The sequence below is a fragment of the Lissotriton vulgaris genome, chromosome 2_1, assembly GCF_964263255.1.
Source record: "Lissotriton vulgaris chromosome 2_1, aLisVul1.2, whole genome shotgun sequence".
In the NCBI taxonomy this organism is placed as follows: domain Eukaryota; kingdom Metazoa; phylum Chordata; class Amphibia; order Caudata; family Salamandridae; genus Lissotriton; species Lissotriton vulgaris.
In genome coordinates, this window is record NC_141687.1 from 1,416,340,611 (window position 1) to 1,416,356,149 (window position 15,539).

The window sequence follows — 15,539 nt, forward strand, 5'->3', positions numbered from 1 at the left end:
CGTTCCTTCTCCCTCTAAATCTAGAAACGATTGTTACAGTATCAGGCAGCCTAAAGTCATATCTAAACCAAATATATATGTATATGTGGAATGATGAATGACAGCTTAAAAAGCAAATGTAACCCTTTTAGTTTGTGTACAACAATGATTATTTCTCACTAGCCATGTATTGTGTTTCCAGCTTTCTGGATACATCCCTAATAGAACTTCTAGTGCGAGATTCTTTGTCATAGATGTTGTAAAGTGTGAGTACATAAACGATATAGTGACATAATAACTTTTTAACAGTTTTACATTCATTTCCTGAAAATTGTGATGTTTGTCTTCCTGGTATTTTTCTTCAGTCTCTTAAAATTGTTTCATAGGCTTCGATCTCTACAATGGAACTTTAAGCTGATAATCAATAAATGTGGGAGAAGTAAACAATGTCAGTAGAATGCCCTTTAATATTACTGATGGAGAGTTTTTTTTTCAAGAAGAGGTCCACTATGCCTGGGTAGAGAATTCCCTTTCACTTTCTTTAGTTTCTGCTTATTTTGTCTTCCCTACCGGCACCTCCTACATCAGAGGGGTGATGCCTTATTTTCCTCAGACTGTTTTTCTCTACGCTTGTGATGGGGTTGGAAACTCAATACAGACAATCGCTGACTTATTTCCTTTGTAATGGCCTTCCACAAACAGATGGGATATGTGTATATATATGTATATATATATATTTTTTTAAACCGAAGCACAGGTGCACCGCTTATCTCTAAATAGGGAAAAGCAAATATACAATTTCTTCCCAAACAACAATATATTTTCAAAATTTCCTTTATTCTAGTATCAAAAATCATTTATAAAAACACGGTCATAAACATCACTTGTTGACAGTGGCATAGCCGACGCGTTTGGTCCTTGAAGCGGACTTCTTCAGGGCTGTAAATGCCAAAGACATAAACGTATATATAAATACAAATAACTAAACAATCACATAAATCACTTATATATATACACATTAGACAATAATTCAAAAATGATAAGGACTATTTTTCTCTAGTGAAAATACATTGCATTGGATAAAAACCTGTAACAGACAGACTTAAAATGTTATAATCAATTGTGATTTCATTTTTCCAAACCTAACATCATTGCAACAGATTCTGACATCTCCATAAAAATTCATATGTGTTATATAATTTTAGGCACAGAAATGCTAATAAGGCCAGACAATCAACATGTGTAGCAAAAATAAAAAAGAAACAAAGAAACAAATATACAACGGGACAAAGGGAGAAAGGAATAAGAACAAATAAGGAAGAAAATAGGCAGCCAATCTAGGGTGAATATATGACTGGATAGCGATCTTGTCCAAAAATAGTTATAAATTGACCAAGAAGAACAAGATATATGCACAGATTAATCGTGATAGTACAAGGTAGGTCAATTGTCTCAAGGGTGGCCCACCGTCACCCCTTCTCATATGAATAAAAAAAAGAAAAAATCCTCAGAGAATACTAAGTGATCCTCAAATGACATGTGCAAATCAAAATGGATGAGACATGAAAGTTATGGAGAATATGTCAAACACATATTCAAACAAGCAAAAGTACATCGCAAAGGGACTAACAGCCCATATGGTACAATAATAAAACAGAACAAAAAACAGAACAAAAAAAATATCTAATCCATAGCAAGAACCCAATTAAAGCCACTCCACTTACCATTACAAGTTCCCCATGTAATGGGGGGCTACTTGGTTTAACAAATACGTAAATCCAAATAAGTAGCACGGAGCTATGGCCAGCACAACTTCAAATTCACAGTTAATGATGATTCAACATGATATCTATGGAATAGTCCAAGACAAGGAAAGGAGACAAACAATAAGTCACTGATTTCCATATGATGATATTGAGTAAACCCACATAGAACAAATAACTCGGGTATACTCACTTAATTTAGTCCCAGACAGAATATGTCAATATAGACGCATTCCTTTCCAGAAATTCTGACATTGATTCTGAACAACGGCACCCAGCAATGGGACTGATATTCCCGTAAGTTATAGTCTGCAGAGGTGAAAAAGATATACATATTAAGAAGGGAGATCTCCTGATTTACAATGACTCTCCTTTGAAACAGAAACTAAAAAGAAGGAATTCATCATCCACTTCCTTAGGTGGCAGATTTTAAACAATATTAAAGCACAAAGAGACGCCCTCTTAAAATTACAATCAAAAACAAATTAACGATCAGAACCAACAGAAATTCTCCTCTAATATAAAGGCAAACGCTATCAATAGTGAGCCTGCAGTCTGAAAAGAGAGAGGGGGTGAGAAGATGTAAGAGCAAAGTCAGATGTCAAAAAGTATTTTCTCTGAGAGTTTGAAATACTCTAATTGTACCAAACCACCCAAAACATTCTCTCCTTAGGACAAGTAATCACTTCCTATGGTCTATATCAAATAGGTTGGGGACACAACAGACAAGGTACACCACCAGTTACCCCCAGTCTATCCATGTTAACAGGATACCAGCGGTTAGTATTATATATAGGGCCACCTATATAGGTTTCTTGGTAAAACCAAGTGGAAATCTAATAAATAATTGACAGGGCGACTCCAAATGTGTACCACCAAAATACAAACTTCCCCCTGAGTGTGATTCCCTCCCGTAGTCAATACCCATAGAGATACGCTAAATCACCACGTTCCTCAAGGGACATGGGGAGAGGGATTCCCCTTTAGAACGCCTACCGGTAAAGTACTAGCAAGAATGTTGACCAGGGTCCATCTGGGTGCCAGGCATCGTAACAGGAGGAAAGAAGTAGAAAGGAAAAATCTGCAGTGTTTTAGTCCCGGTTTAAATACTCGTAATAAATTGAGAAAACCGCAACACCTGCGGTACGCCATGTATTAGCGATGACACTTACACACCGTCTAATCGTGGCGGCCATCTTAGCCTAGTAACTCGGATTCTATTCGTAATAAGGGTTCTTACACATATAACTCTAAGTAAATAGATAAAAATGTCTTCCCTTCAAATAAAAACATGCTCACAATTCAAATTTATTTGCCCCCCAATTTCAAAAAAGAAAATACCCAAACGCCCAAAAAATATATAATATAGTTCAAAAATTAACAAAACCTAATGGGATCCACCCTTAAATGTAAATAAAATGTCAAGAGGGCCGAGATATTCTGGAAAGGAAAGGTCCCGCTTGAAGTGCACTTCATCCAGAAATTATCGAAACCCCGGTTGCGCAATCAGATAGTAGCAACAAACGTATTCGAAATTGGCGGCCATCTTAACACTGTAAATTAGTCACTCAGAAAAACCCAGCATTCCCTGAGACAATTTAAAAAGATCACCTTATTCATATCAAATTTAAAAACAAAATTACCAAACAGGTGGAAGGATCGCCTTGACGAGAAAAGAATAAAGCAGTGGTCACAAACTAGTCACTGTGACCTCGATCCCATCAGGCATATCCAAAACTCCTGATGCAATTTAAATGGATCACCCAATTCTTAACAAAATTTAAGTCATATTTACCATGCAGATAGAGTGACCACCTTAACGAGAGACGTTAACAAATAATACCAAAAAAGAAAAAAATATATATACAAGCAATGTGTGAAAATATAAGTCCATAATAATCCCAAATTTAAGTTAAGGTAGACAACGAAGGAAGTCTATACCCATGATAATCATGACAAATTACAAGTCATATGTACCAAACAGAAAAAATGGCCACCTTAACAAGAGATATTAAAATTGTCTTGTTGGTTTTAGCTTGGAAAGAGGATGCTTTCATTTTCATCCTTTGTAATCAGATTTCAGTCCCTTTATATTTAATTAGATTTATACGGTTTCCTTATATAATATAAAAATCATTGTACCCTTGCTGTAATGCAGATTCAAACATTACTATGACGATTCGCTGTGTTGGCATATGTATTCATTTTCAATATCTCTGGTTAAGGTGGCCATTTTTTCTGTTTGGTACATATGACTTGTAATTTGTCAAGATTATCATGGCATAGACTTCCTTCGTTGTCTACCTTAACTTAAATTTGGTGTTATTATGGACTTATCTTTTCACACATTGCTTGTATATATATTATTTTCTTTTTTGGTATGATTATTTGTTAACATCTCTCGTTAAGGTGGCCACTCCATCTGCATGGTAAATATGACTTAAATTTTGTTAAAAATTGGGTGATCCATTTAAATTGCATCAGGAGTTTTGGATATGCCTGATGGGATGGAGGTCACAGTGACTAGTTTGTGACCACTGTTTTATTCTTTTCTCATCAAGGCGATCCCTCCACCTGTTTGGTAATTTTGTCTTTAAATTTGATATGAATAAGGTGATCTTTTTAAATTGTCTCAGGGAATGCTGGGTTGTTCTGATATGATCGCGGTCACAGTGACTAATTTACAGTGTTAGGATGGCCGCTAATTTCGAATACGTTTGTTGCTACTATCTGATTGCGCAACCTGGGTTTCGATAATTTCTGGATGAAGTGCACTTCAAGCGGGATCTTTCTTTTCCGGAATATCTCAGCCCTCTTGACATTTTATTTTTATTTAAGGGTGGATCGCATTAGGTTTTGTTAATTTTTGGACTATATTATATATTTTTTGGGCGTTTGGGTATTTTCTTTTTTGAAATTGGGGCGCAAATAAATTTGAATTGCGAGCATGTTTTTATTTGAAGGAAAGACATTTGTATCTATTTACCTAGAGTTATATGTGTAATAACCCTTATTACAAATAGAATCTGAGTTACTAGGCTAAGATGGCCACCACGATTAGACGGTGTGCAGGTGTCCTCGCTAATACATGGCATACTGCAGGTGTTGCAGTTTTCTCAATTTATTACGAGTATTTAAACCGGGACTAAGACACTGCAGATTTTTCCTTCCTGCTTCGTTCCTCCTGTTACGATGCCTGGCACCCATATGGACCCTGGTCAACATGCTTGCTAGCACTTTACCGGTAAGCGTTCTAAAGGGGAATCCCTCTACCCATGTCCCTTGAGGAACGTGGTGATTTAGCGTATCTCTATGAGTATTGACTACGGGAGTGAATCACACTCAGAGGGAAGTTTGTATTTTGGTGGTACACATTTGCAGTCGCCCTGTCAATTATTTATTATATTTCCACTTGGTTTTACCAAGATAACTATATAGGTGGCCCTATATATAATACTAACCGCTGGTATCCTGTTAACATGCATAGACTGGGGGTAACTGGTGGTGTACCAATGTCTGTTGTGTCCCCAACCTATTTGATATAGACCATAGGAGGTGATTACTTGTCCTAAGGAGAGAATGTTTTGGGTGGTTTGGTCCAATTAGAGTATTTCAAACTCTCAGGGAAAATACTTTTTGACATCTGACTTTGCTCTTACATCTTCTCACCCCTCTCTCTCTTTAGGCTACAGGATCGCTATTGATGGCGTTTGCCTTAATATTAGAGGAGGCTTTCTGTCGGGTCTGATTGTTTATTTGTTTTTGATTGGAAGTATAAGAGGGCGTCTCTTTGTACTTTAATATTGTTTAAAATCTGCCACCTAAGGAAGTGGATGATGAATTCCTTCTTTTTAGTTTCTGTTTCAAAGGAGAGTCACTGTAAATCAGGAGATCTCCCTTCTTAATATTTATATCTTTTTCACCTCTGCAGACTATAACTTTGCCGTTGTTCAGAATCAATTTCAGAATTTCCGGAAAGGAATGTGTTTATATTGACATATTCTGTCTGGGACTAAATTAAGTGAGTATACCCGAGTTATTTGTTCTATGTGGGTTTACTCAATATCACCATATGGAAATCAGTGACTTATGGTAAGTGGAGTGGCTTTAATTGGGTTCTTGCTATGGATTGGATGTTTTTTTGTTCTGTTTTTTGTTCTGTTTTATTATTGTACCATATGGGCTGTTAGTCCCTTTGCGATGTACTTTTGCTTGTTTGAATATGTGTTTGACATATTCTCCATAACTTTTATGTCTCATCCATTTTGATTTGCACATGTCAGTTTGAGGTTAACTTAGTATTCTCTGAGGATTTTTTCTTTTTATTATTCATATGAGATGGGGTGACAGTGGGCCACTCTTGAGACAATTAACCTACCTTGTACTATCGTGATTAATTTGTGCATATATCTTGTTCTTCTTGGTCAATTGTTAACTATTTTAGGACAACATCGCTATCCAGTCAAATATTCACCCTAGATTGGCTGCCTAATTTCTTTCTTATTTGTTCCTATTCCTTTCTCCCTTTGTCCCGTTGTTTCTTTGTTTCTTGTTTATTTTTGCTACACATATTGATTGTCTGGCCTTATTAGCATTTCTGTGCCCAAAATTATATAACACATATGAATTGTTATGGAGATGTTGGAATCTGTTGCAATGATGTTAGGTTTGGAAAAATGAAATCACAATTGATTATAACATTTGAAGTCTGTCTGTCACAGGTTTTTATCCAATGCAATGTATTTGCACTAGAGAAAAAAAGTCCTTATCGTTTTTTAATTATTGTCTAATGTGTATGTATATAAGTGATTTATGTGATTGTTTAGTTATTTGTATTTATAGATACGTTTATGTGTTTTGCATTTAGAGCCCTGAAGAAGTCCGCTTCAAGGACGAAACGCGTTGGCTCTGCAACTGTCAACAAATGATGTTTATGACCGTGTTTTTACAAATGATTTTTGATACTAGAATAAAGGAAATTTTTAAAATATATTGTTGTTTGGGAAGAAATTGTATATTTGCTTTTCCCTATTTAGTGATAAGCGGTGCACCTGTGCTTTTGTTTAAAATTGTTGGGTTCCAATTGGAATAACATTGTGACAGTGGGTGTGATACGGTGTGCACGCATTTCCTCAAAAATATAGATGAGGCCATAATAACAGAGGGATAGCTACTCAGGTGCTGTTATTGGAAGGGATCCACTGTTGGGCGCTTTATTTTTATTTATATATATATATATATATATATACATACATATATACATAAATACATACATACCTACATATATATATATATATATATATGTAACCCCCCCAAAAAAATAAAAAAAATACATAAACACACACAAACACACACACACACACACACACACACACATATATATATATATATATATATATATATATATATATATATATATATATATATATATATATATATATATATATATATATATATATATATATATATATATGTGTGTGTGTGTGTGTGTTTGTGTGTGTTTATGTTTTTTTTCTTTGGGGGTGGTTTCACTGAAAAAATAAAGGATACTGTGACGTTATAGATAGGTTAACATTTCACTCGTAAAAAACCAGAGAAATTCATCAGCTATAGTTACCTGAGCTAACTATAACTTATGCCTCTGCTGCCCTTCTTATGAACACACATATTACATCACTCATGACATGGTCAGTGACACCACTCATGACATCACTGATGACATCATCAAGTGAGTGTTAGTGTTTTCTAAGAGTTTATGAGTGTTAAACATATATACTAGCCTACTACAAATGTTAGATTAGTATGCTAGTTGTACTACTAATGAGTGATACTATTTCTAACATGTGTGATCTGAAGGGGCTGTGTGACTGTCTATATCAGTGTGTGAGTGGGTGTCTGAATGGCTGTATGGGTGTGTGAGTGGGTATGTGAGTGGCTGTATGGTTGAGTGAGTGACTGTGTGAGTGAGTGACTGTATGGGTGAGTCAGTGGGTGTCTCAATGACTTTGAGTTAGTGACTGGTGAGTAAGTGGGTGTTTGGTTAAGTGAGTTGGTGTGTGAGTGGCTGTATTGGAGAGTGAGTATCTGTGTGACTGGCTGTATGTATGAGTAAGTGTATATGGGAGTGTTTGGATGGCTGTGTGGATGGATATGTAAGTGGGTTTGTGAGTGAGTGTGTGAGTGCTTGTATGGTTGAGTGGCTGTGCTGAGAGACTGTTTGGGGGAAGTTAGTGGGTGTGTGAGTGACTGTATAGGTGAATAAGCCTGTGTGTAAGTAGCTGAATGGGTGAGTGTGTGGTTCGGTGAGGGGCTGTATGGGTGAGCGACTGATTGCATGAGTGGCTGTATGGGTGAGTGAATGGTTGTATGAGTGGCTGTATGTATGAGTGCGTGAGTGGGTATGTGAGTGGCTCTATGGAGGAGTGGATGGTTGTGTAAGCAATTGTATGGGTCTTTGAATGGGTTTGTGAGTGGATGTGTGGGTGTTGAGTGGGTGTATGAGAGGTTCTATAGGTGTGTGAGTGGCTGTGGGATGTGATAATGTCATCAGTGATATAATTCGAGATGCCATGAGTGATGTCATTGATCATGTCATGAGTGATGTAATATGTGAGGTAATAAGCAGTGTATTGCGGGGGCATAATTATAGTTAGTTCAGGTAACAATCACTGCTGAGTTTGTCTGCTTTTGTATGAGTGAAATGTGAGTCTAACAATAACGTCCCTGTAACCTTTGTTTTTTTTCACTGAATTTTAAAAATTCTATTTCCTAAATATAACATCTCTGTCACATTTGGTTTTTCGGTGACTCTCTAAGTTTTTTTAAAGTCTTGTTTCCTACACATTACATCCCTGTAACCTTTGTTTTTATAAATTAATTTTTATATTTTTATTCTGTTTCCTAACTATAGCTTCCCTGTATCCTTTGGTGTTTTCAGTGAATTTTTAAGTTTTTTAATTCTATTTCCTAACTATAACGACCATGTAACCTTTATTTCTTTCAGTGAATTGCGAAGGTTTTTTTATTCTATTACCTAAGTATAACATCCCTATAATGTTTGATTTTTGAAGTTTTTTGAAGTTTTACTACCTGACTATAACCTGTTACATTTGAGCATGGGTGTGTGAGTGGCTGTATGGGCTGCTCAGTGAATTTGTGAGTGACTGTATGGGTCTGTGAGTGGGTACATGAGTGTCTGAATGGGTACGTGAGTGGATGCATGAGTTTTTGAGTGGGTTTGTCAGTGGGTTTGTGAGTCTCTGAGTGGGTTTGTGAAAGGTTGCATGAGTCTCTGGGTCTGTGCATGAGTGTCTGAGTGGGTCAGTGAGTGGGTGCATGAGTTTCTGAGTGAGTCTATGAGTGGGGGTATGAGTCTCTGAGTGGGTCTGTGAGTGGATGCATGAGTGTCTGAGTGGGTTTGTCAGTGGGTGTGTGAGTTTCCGAGTGGGTCTGTGAGAGGGTGCATGAGTCTGTGAGTGGGTCTGTGAGTGGGTGTATGAGTGTCTGAGTAGACCTGTGATTTGGTGTGTGAGTCTCTCAGTGGGTTTGTGAGTGGATGTGTGAGTACTCACCTGAGCTCCCGGCATAGCCAATCTGTACATGGGCAATTTTGAAATGCAGTTCATTCATAATGAAATTGCACCTTTCTTTGAAAGTACACAATCTTTGTATCTTTTTATTGATGACATCTTCTTTGTGTGGCATGGCGATGGGAATGATCTAGACCAGTTTTTGGAATGGATCAATCTCTTTGATGAGTGGAATTCCTGGATATTTGGATTGAGCATGAGAATCAACATCTTTCTGTGTCTCTTTATACCAAACCAACTGCGAAAAACACTCTACTTCGTTACAGTAGCTTCCACCCACGCTGTCAAAAGGATGGAATCCCAGTTAGCCAATTCTTGTGCCTTCGCAGAAACTGCACTGATATCATCGAATTTGTGAGGCATGCTGAGACACTCAAACAGAAGTTCCTCTCTCGAGGATACCCTAAGAGACTTATTCGAGATTCATTTAAAAGGGTCAAATATGATAACATTGGGCCCGATTCACAGAATGAACTTAAGACTCAATCCTAAATTTACTACTATTTTGGTATTCACAGAATGCACTTACTACTTTTGGCATTCACAGAATGCACTTACTACTTTTGGCATTCACAGAATGAACTTACTACTTTTGGTATTCACAAAAGTTAGGATTTTGTCTTAAGTTTGTCTTAAGACAAACTTAAGACAGACTTAAGACAGACTTAAGACAAAATCCTAACTTCTGTGAATACCAAAAGTAGTAAGTTCATTCTGTGAATACCAAAAGTAGTAAGTGCATTCTGTGAATGCCAAAAGTAGTAAGTGCATTCTGTGAATACCAAAATAGTAGTAAGTTTAGGATTGAGTCTTAAGTTCATTCTGTGAATCGGGCCCAGGGAAGCCATGTTCGAGCCCAAAGCTAACACCATGGAAGATAAATTGGTCTGTGTTACTCGGCATTCCAAACTGGATAAAAAAATCAGACAGGCAGTGTATTCACAATGGCATCTATTAAACTTCAGAGATGATGAACCCAAAGTATACAAACCTACATTTGCCTTCAGAAGGTATAAGAACCTGATAACTCTCTTAGTCAGAGCCAAACCTCAAACTGAGGATTCTTTTTGTCAAAAATCCATTATAGGCATCCATCCCGTTAAGAGTAACCAAAGATGTGGCACATGCCTCACATGTGATAATGCCATTACTATGGATTATATAAATATTGGACATAAAAGAATTGAACTATGCAATATGACAAATTGCAGGAACACTAATGTGGTCTACTGGGTTCTCTGCCCATTCAACCTTTGTTATGTGGGCGAAACAGGAAGGGAAATAAGAACCTGTATTGCAGAACACAAGTCCAATATTAATTTTAAAAAAACACTGCCCCTATGGTTCAACATTGGCTTGAACTAGGCCACACAGACAGGGAACTCAGATGGATTATACTGGAAAAGATAATGCCCATTTGAGGATGTGATGATACTAAATATAGCAAAAAAAGAGAGGTATACTGGATCTTTTTTCTGAATACCCAACTTAGAGAACTTCATGAAACCTCTCCCTGGGAACATGCTATATAATCGCCCTTTGACGATCTGGCCTGGTCGTCTTCAATTGCCGAATACAGGACTTGCCATTCTGTGCCCTTGAGATCCAGGACTCAAATTCTCGTTATTCATGTATTCTTATCTTCACTATGTGACCTATGCTTTCTTCTTACAGATCATGCCCTCCTTGGTCTGTTACCCATTTATTTGGTTTTGGACATCAGCACTAGGATATAAATATATATTGTTTTTTAGTTGCATCATCTAGGACTGATCAGTCTTGGCCTGCCACCTCCTAATGTAATGATCCCTCTGTTTCCAAGTACACACTTTCTCATCTTGTTATGGAACCGGGACATTTATTTATTTGGCACCCTGTGGTTTTTGTAACCAGGCATCTGTTCTCATGTAGGATGCCTGTCCTGTTTTCTTTATTTTTCTTTGTTATTATGAGAGCTCTCTGTCAGGCCCTTTATTCAGCCTTCTTTTAGCATCCATTTGACTCTTTGTGTGACCACGACATTTTCAGCATGGCAACCCTTCTCACACTCCATCTACCTAGAGCGGCAACTGGAGGCTGCCGACTAGATTTTCCCACTTCTGGTCGCATGACTGGGTGGAGACGGGCTCTATATATCCGGAGTCTCACCTGTGTCTACCTGTTGTCCTGGCATTTCTGACACAAGGTTTCCAGCAATCATTTTAGTGTCGACAAGATCCTTCTTTCCCCAGCTCCACCAATACCGGGCATGATCCGGGGCTATTGGCTTGCCGTCCCTCGAAGTGGGCCGCCCCGCAGCTGCCTAGGAGCTGGGTCCTCCCTCAGTGACTGACTAGATTCGGCTTCCTGAGAAACGTCTTCTTGTGAGTACATGGTGATTTTATTATTTTTTCTTGGCTGGTATCCCAGAATGCCCATATCGATCATGCTATATATGGGGGATTTTTAATATTCACGGTCAGCATTGGCATTTCTTATCGAGGCTCCTCTTTTGAATCCTTTCCTTATTCTTATGCACGGCCTGCTCTCCATTCACCACAGCAGTTTTCTACTTTCATCTTGGTGTTGACATTTTCGATACGGCCAACATATTGTGTTCTTAAGGTGGACTATTTAGTCTTTATTGTCTCTAGATGTGATTTTTTTCCATGTCACCACATTATTTACTCTGCCCCCATATTTCCGATCGATCCACTTGCTTAGTCTCTCTCTACTTTCACCCGTCTTCCATGTCCACGCCTCATGTGAAGGGTGCCTATGGGGCCACTTACGGCCAGCCTTTTAGCATTACTCCCTCGTTTTGGATGGCCTGGGTAGTGTCTTAAAGTACTATTTTACCTTTCATAGATCCACCTTGCTAAGGTCTTGGGAATCTGCTATCCAAGCCATTCCGGCTGGGAGCCCATCACACCATGAGTTACTTGCGTACATCATCCAATAGAACTGGTGCCAGTATTCGAAGGTAGTTTCTATTACCCTGTTATTTTATTCCCTCCCTCTCTCTATTCCTTTTGTGGACATATCCTTTCCTATTTTTCCTTCAAGTATCATTCGTATCTTAGTGCTTTTCCCTTATTTTTGTTTCTGTTGGGTAGGAAACAGCTGTGTGTCCTTCCTACTTAGATTTTCATACCTCTTCAATCCAGATTTTTGTGTAGCATTATGACTGATTTGAATCTTCCGTAAGTGGTTTTCTCTTTTTTTTATCTTGGTTCATCTTTTATCCTTACTATCACTTTTCAGTCTCTAAAGTTTAAAGTTATTGAGGTGGCACTCCCTGCGGTTTCATAATAACTTTGGATGTGGTTATGACTCAATTCCTCACTCTGCACGTCCTGGAGACCCCCTCTCTGTCTAAGGATGTCACTATCAGGTCGGTGACATTTAGATGAGGCACTGGCATCTTTATTTGTTATGTATATCAGTCGGTGCATCAGCACTGTTTCACATCTGTTGTGATTGAGATTGGCTCAATTTAATGTTTTCTTTTCATTTTTAGAATTGTGATCTGCTATCTGCTACTGCCATACCATCCCTTCCCCCCCTATCGTACATGTGGTTACCCTGATTTCATCGGTCCAGTGCCCAGAAGAAGGTTGTTGGCTTCTCTGAAGCCTGATACCGAAATAATCGTCGCACACCTGGCAACAAGAACTACACAGTGGTGCATCTATTGCTAAAGAAGAGTTTGATTTTGTATATATATAAAAGTTCAAAACTAACGAAAACTTTGTCCATGCATAAGAGGATATTGCATTCAACCAGAGAAAGTGTATCCTCAATTGTTAACATTGAATATAAACACTATACAGTGCTAGTATGTGTACTCTTAACAATTTTTTCACAATAACCTAATACCGTGCTTTTGAACATACTCTTTTGTTGTTACCACGCATAGTCTTTCTGGTGGTTCTTGTCCATGTTCACTATTTTTACATGCCTGTCTTGGTAGTATGTTAGATGTATGGGTATGACTGAAGTATGACTGATAACATGTTGAATTGTGATGTTATTCAGGACATGTTTTAGAGGTTTTTTAATGTCTTTTTTCTTTGTTGAAGAGTGATAGGGGGCAATATCATTGTTATCCTGATTTCTATTTATTTCCATTTAAAGATTATTACGTATGTTATTTGATACAGATTGTTTTCTTAATATATTTAAAAATATTTAATACATAGTTTTTCATGTTGAATATAAATAATAAAATTATATAAATCATCTTTGAGATTTTGAAAATGTATTGGTATTGCTGTATTTGTGTACTATCTCAATCCCCTTTTTGTAAGGTTACTTTTTGCTCTGAGTTAGAGACGCATCGCACTCATACTTTTTTGTTGCCAGGTGATACTTATTCTCTCCTTGTTGGAGGGTTTTGGTAGTGTTTGTGCAAAATGGTTGGGCCCAGCATGCTTGTGGCCACGCCACATGAAACCAACCTCCACAAAGAAGTAGCACACTGAGCACACTGAGTTGAGGTGAGCTGAGGTGAGGTGAACCCATCAACCTTCTCACACACTATGTGGAGATGGGCAAGTGGGGTTGCATTTTGCAGTACACTGTGAACCAGAAATAAGTGACACCTCTGCTGTCTCCCATAAACTTGCAAGCATCTGGTGTGGGTGCCTACTGTCTCATCCTTCTGATCACTGCATAGGGGTTCTTGAAAGACCCCTCCCACTGACTGTCCATCCTCAGAGAAAGTGTCATTGTCCTGGAGTTAGTTGTTGTTTCCCTGAGGGCCCTGCTAACCCCTACCTTTATGCTACTATCTGACAGATGTGTTCCCTGACAATGCTCCAATAAGTGACCCAAATAGACTAGTTCAGCAAAGGGGACGGCAACCTTGCGGTTTTTTAAAGTGTGGAAACTAGGGGCAAGGCACTTCCTTGATAGGGAAGTAGTTAAGAAGCATAACGATCAAGCATTACCAGTCAGCATCTGTCCTAGCCATAATTCTTGAAGCAAACAGCAGCCACTAATAATTTGCCCCAAACAAACTTTCCAATGCAGATCCCTCCTTATGGGCTCCTAAATGCTCTGGGCTTCTTTTACTAGGTGTTGCTGTTAATGACCGTTGACGTGGGAGTAGAGTCCATGTGTGCTCTCTCTTGGATAGGGGCAAAGTCTCCGCAGAACAAGGTGTAAACACTGATGCAGGAAATTGCACTGTTACATTGAATTGTTAAAGCAGGTGCGCGGCTATGCGCATACCCATATATGCTAGTAGAGTTTATAGTGCCACTGAATCTCGAAAGCAAACAGCACAACAGAAGCAAAATACACAGCGAAAGAGCAAACACTATAAAAATGCTTCATCTTCTAAATGTACGGTATTTTATACATGCTTTGATGGAAACACCTCATTATTATCTTTATTTCACAGACTGAATATAGGCCAGTTCATTTGTAATTGTGAAGGCGATTATTTTGCGAATTCCCCATCCTTTTTTTCTGGGCGCCTTGACTGCGCATGGTGAAGTTCATCGTCGGCCTCTAATTTGTAATTAGCTAGCTTATGACTGCACAAGTGCACACCGCAATTACACAGAGTGCCTCGGATACTTCCAATGCAGCTGAGTTCACATCTGATGCACAACCACGTTTGGATAACATGTTTTCACCTGGTGGGAAAATGACAGCCTTTGTTATCGATGACTGGGACCACTGGAGGAGCCTGAATGTACCTGCGGTCCCTGCCGGCACCCCTCCTCCTGTGGGAGCTGGCATTGCTACTGCACAGAGGGAGCTGCTAGAAAGGCAGCTCCCTCTCTGCAGGAGGAATCGTTTCATCGCTGTGGAAAGGGAAAGAGATGAAACCTCCACTTGCTGTGAATGGGAGCACTTTGACAGCCCGCCCCCCCCCCCCTACTTGAAACGGAATGTTTGCTTTTGCTTAACAGGAGCTGTCAAACCTCTAGCCAAGCAAAAGCAAACAGTTATGTCCCAAAGGTGGGCACCCCAAGACATAGCAGGAGCCAGTCCTGGGCGGTGTCAGTGTCCAGAATCATGTATGGCTCCAGGATGGGGTGCCATGTGACACCCCTCCTTCTATGTGCACGGGCCTCCCCGTGGAGGTGGTGGTCCCCTGGGGCGTGCGGGGATCCACCTGCCCCAATCCACATTTAAGTTAGCCCTGGGGAGGTGGTGGTATCCGGAGCTCGAGGTCTGTGCGCCTTCCCTAAGCATTGTATTTGTAGCTCTGAGG

General features: G+C 38.9%; 1 protein-coding gene across 1 annotated transcript in view; it reads left to right on the plus strand.

Moving 5' to 3' along the window:
* CACNB4 (calcium voltage-gated channel auxiliary subunit beta 4) overlaps positions 1-15,539 on the plus strand; it is a 714,982-nt gene that overhangs the window by 332,164 nt on the left and 367,279 nt on the right. The window lies entirely within an intron of this gene.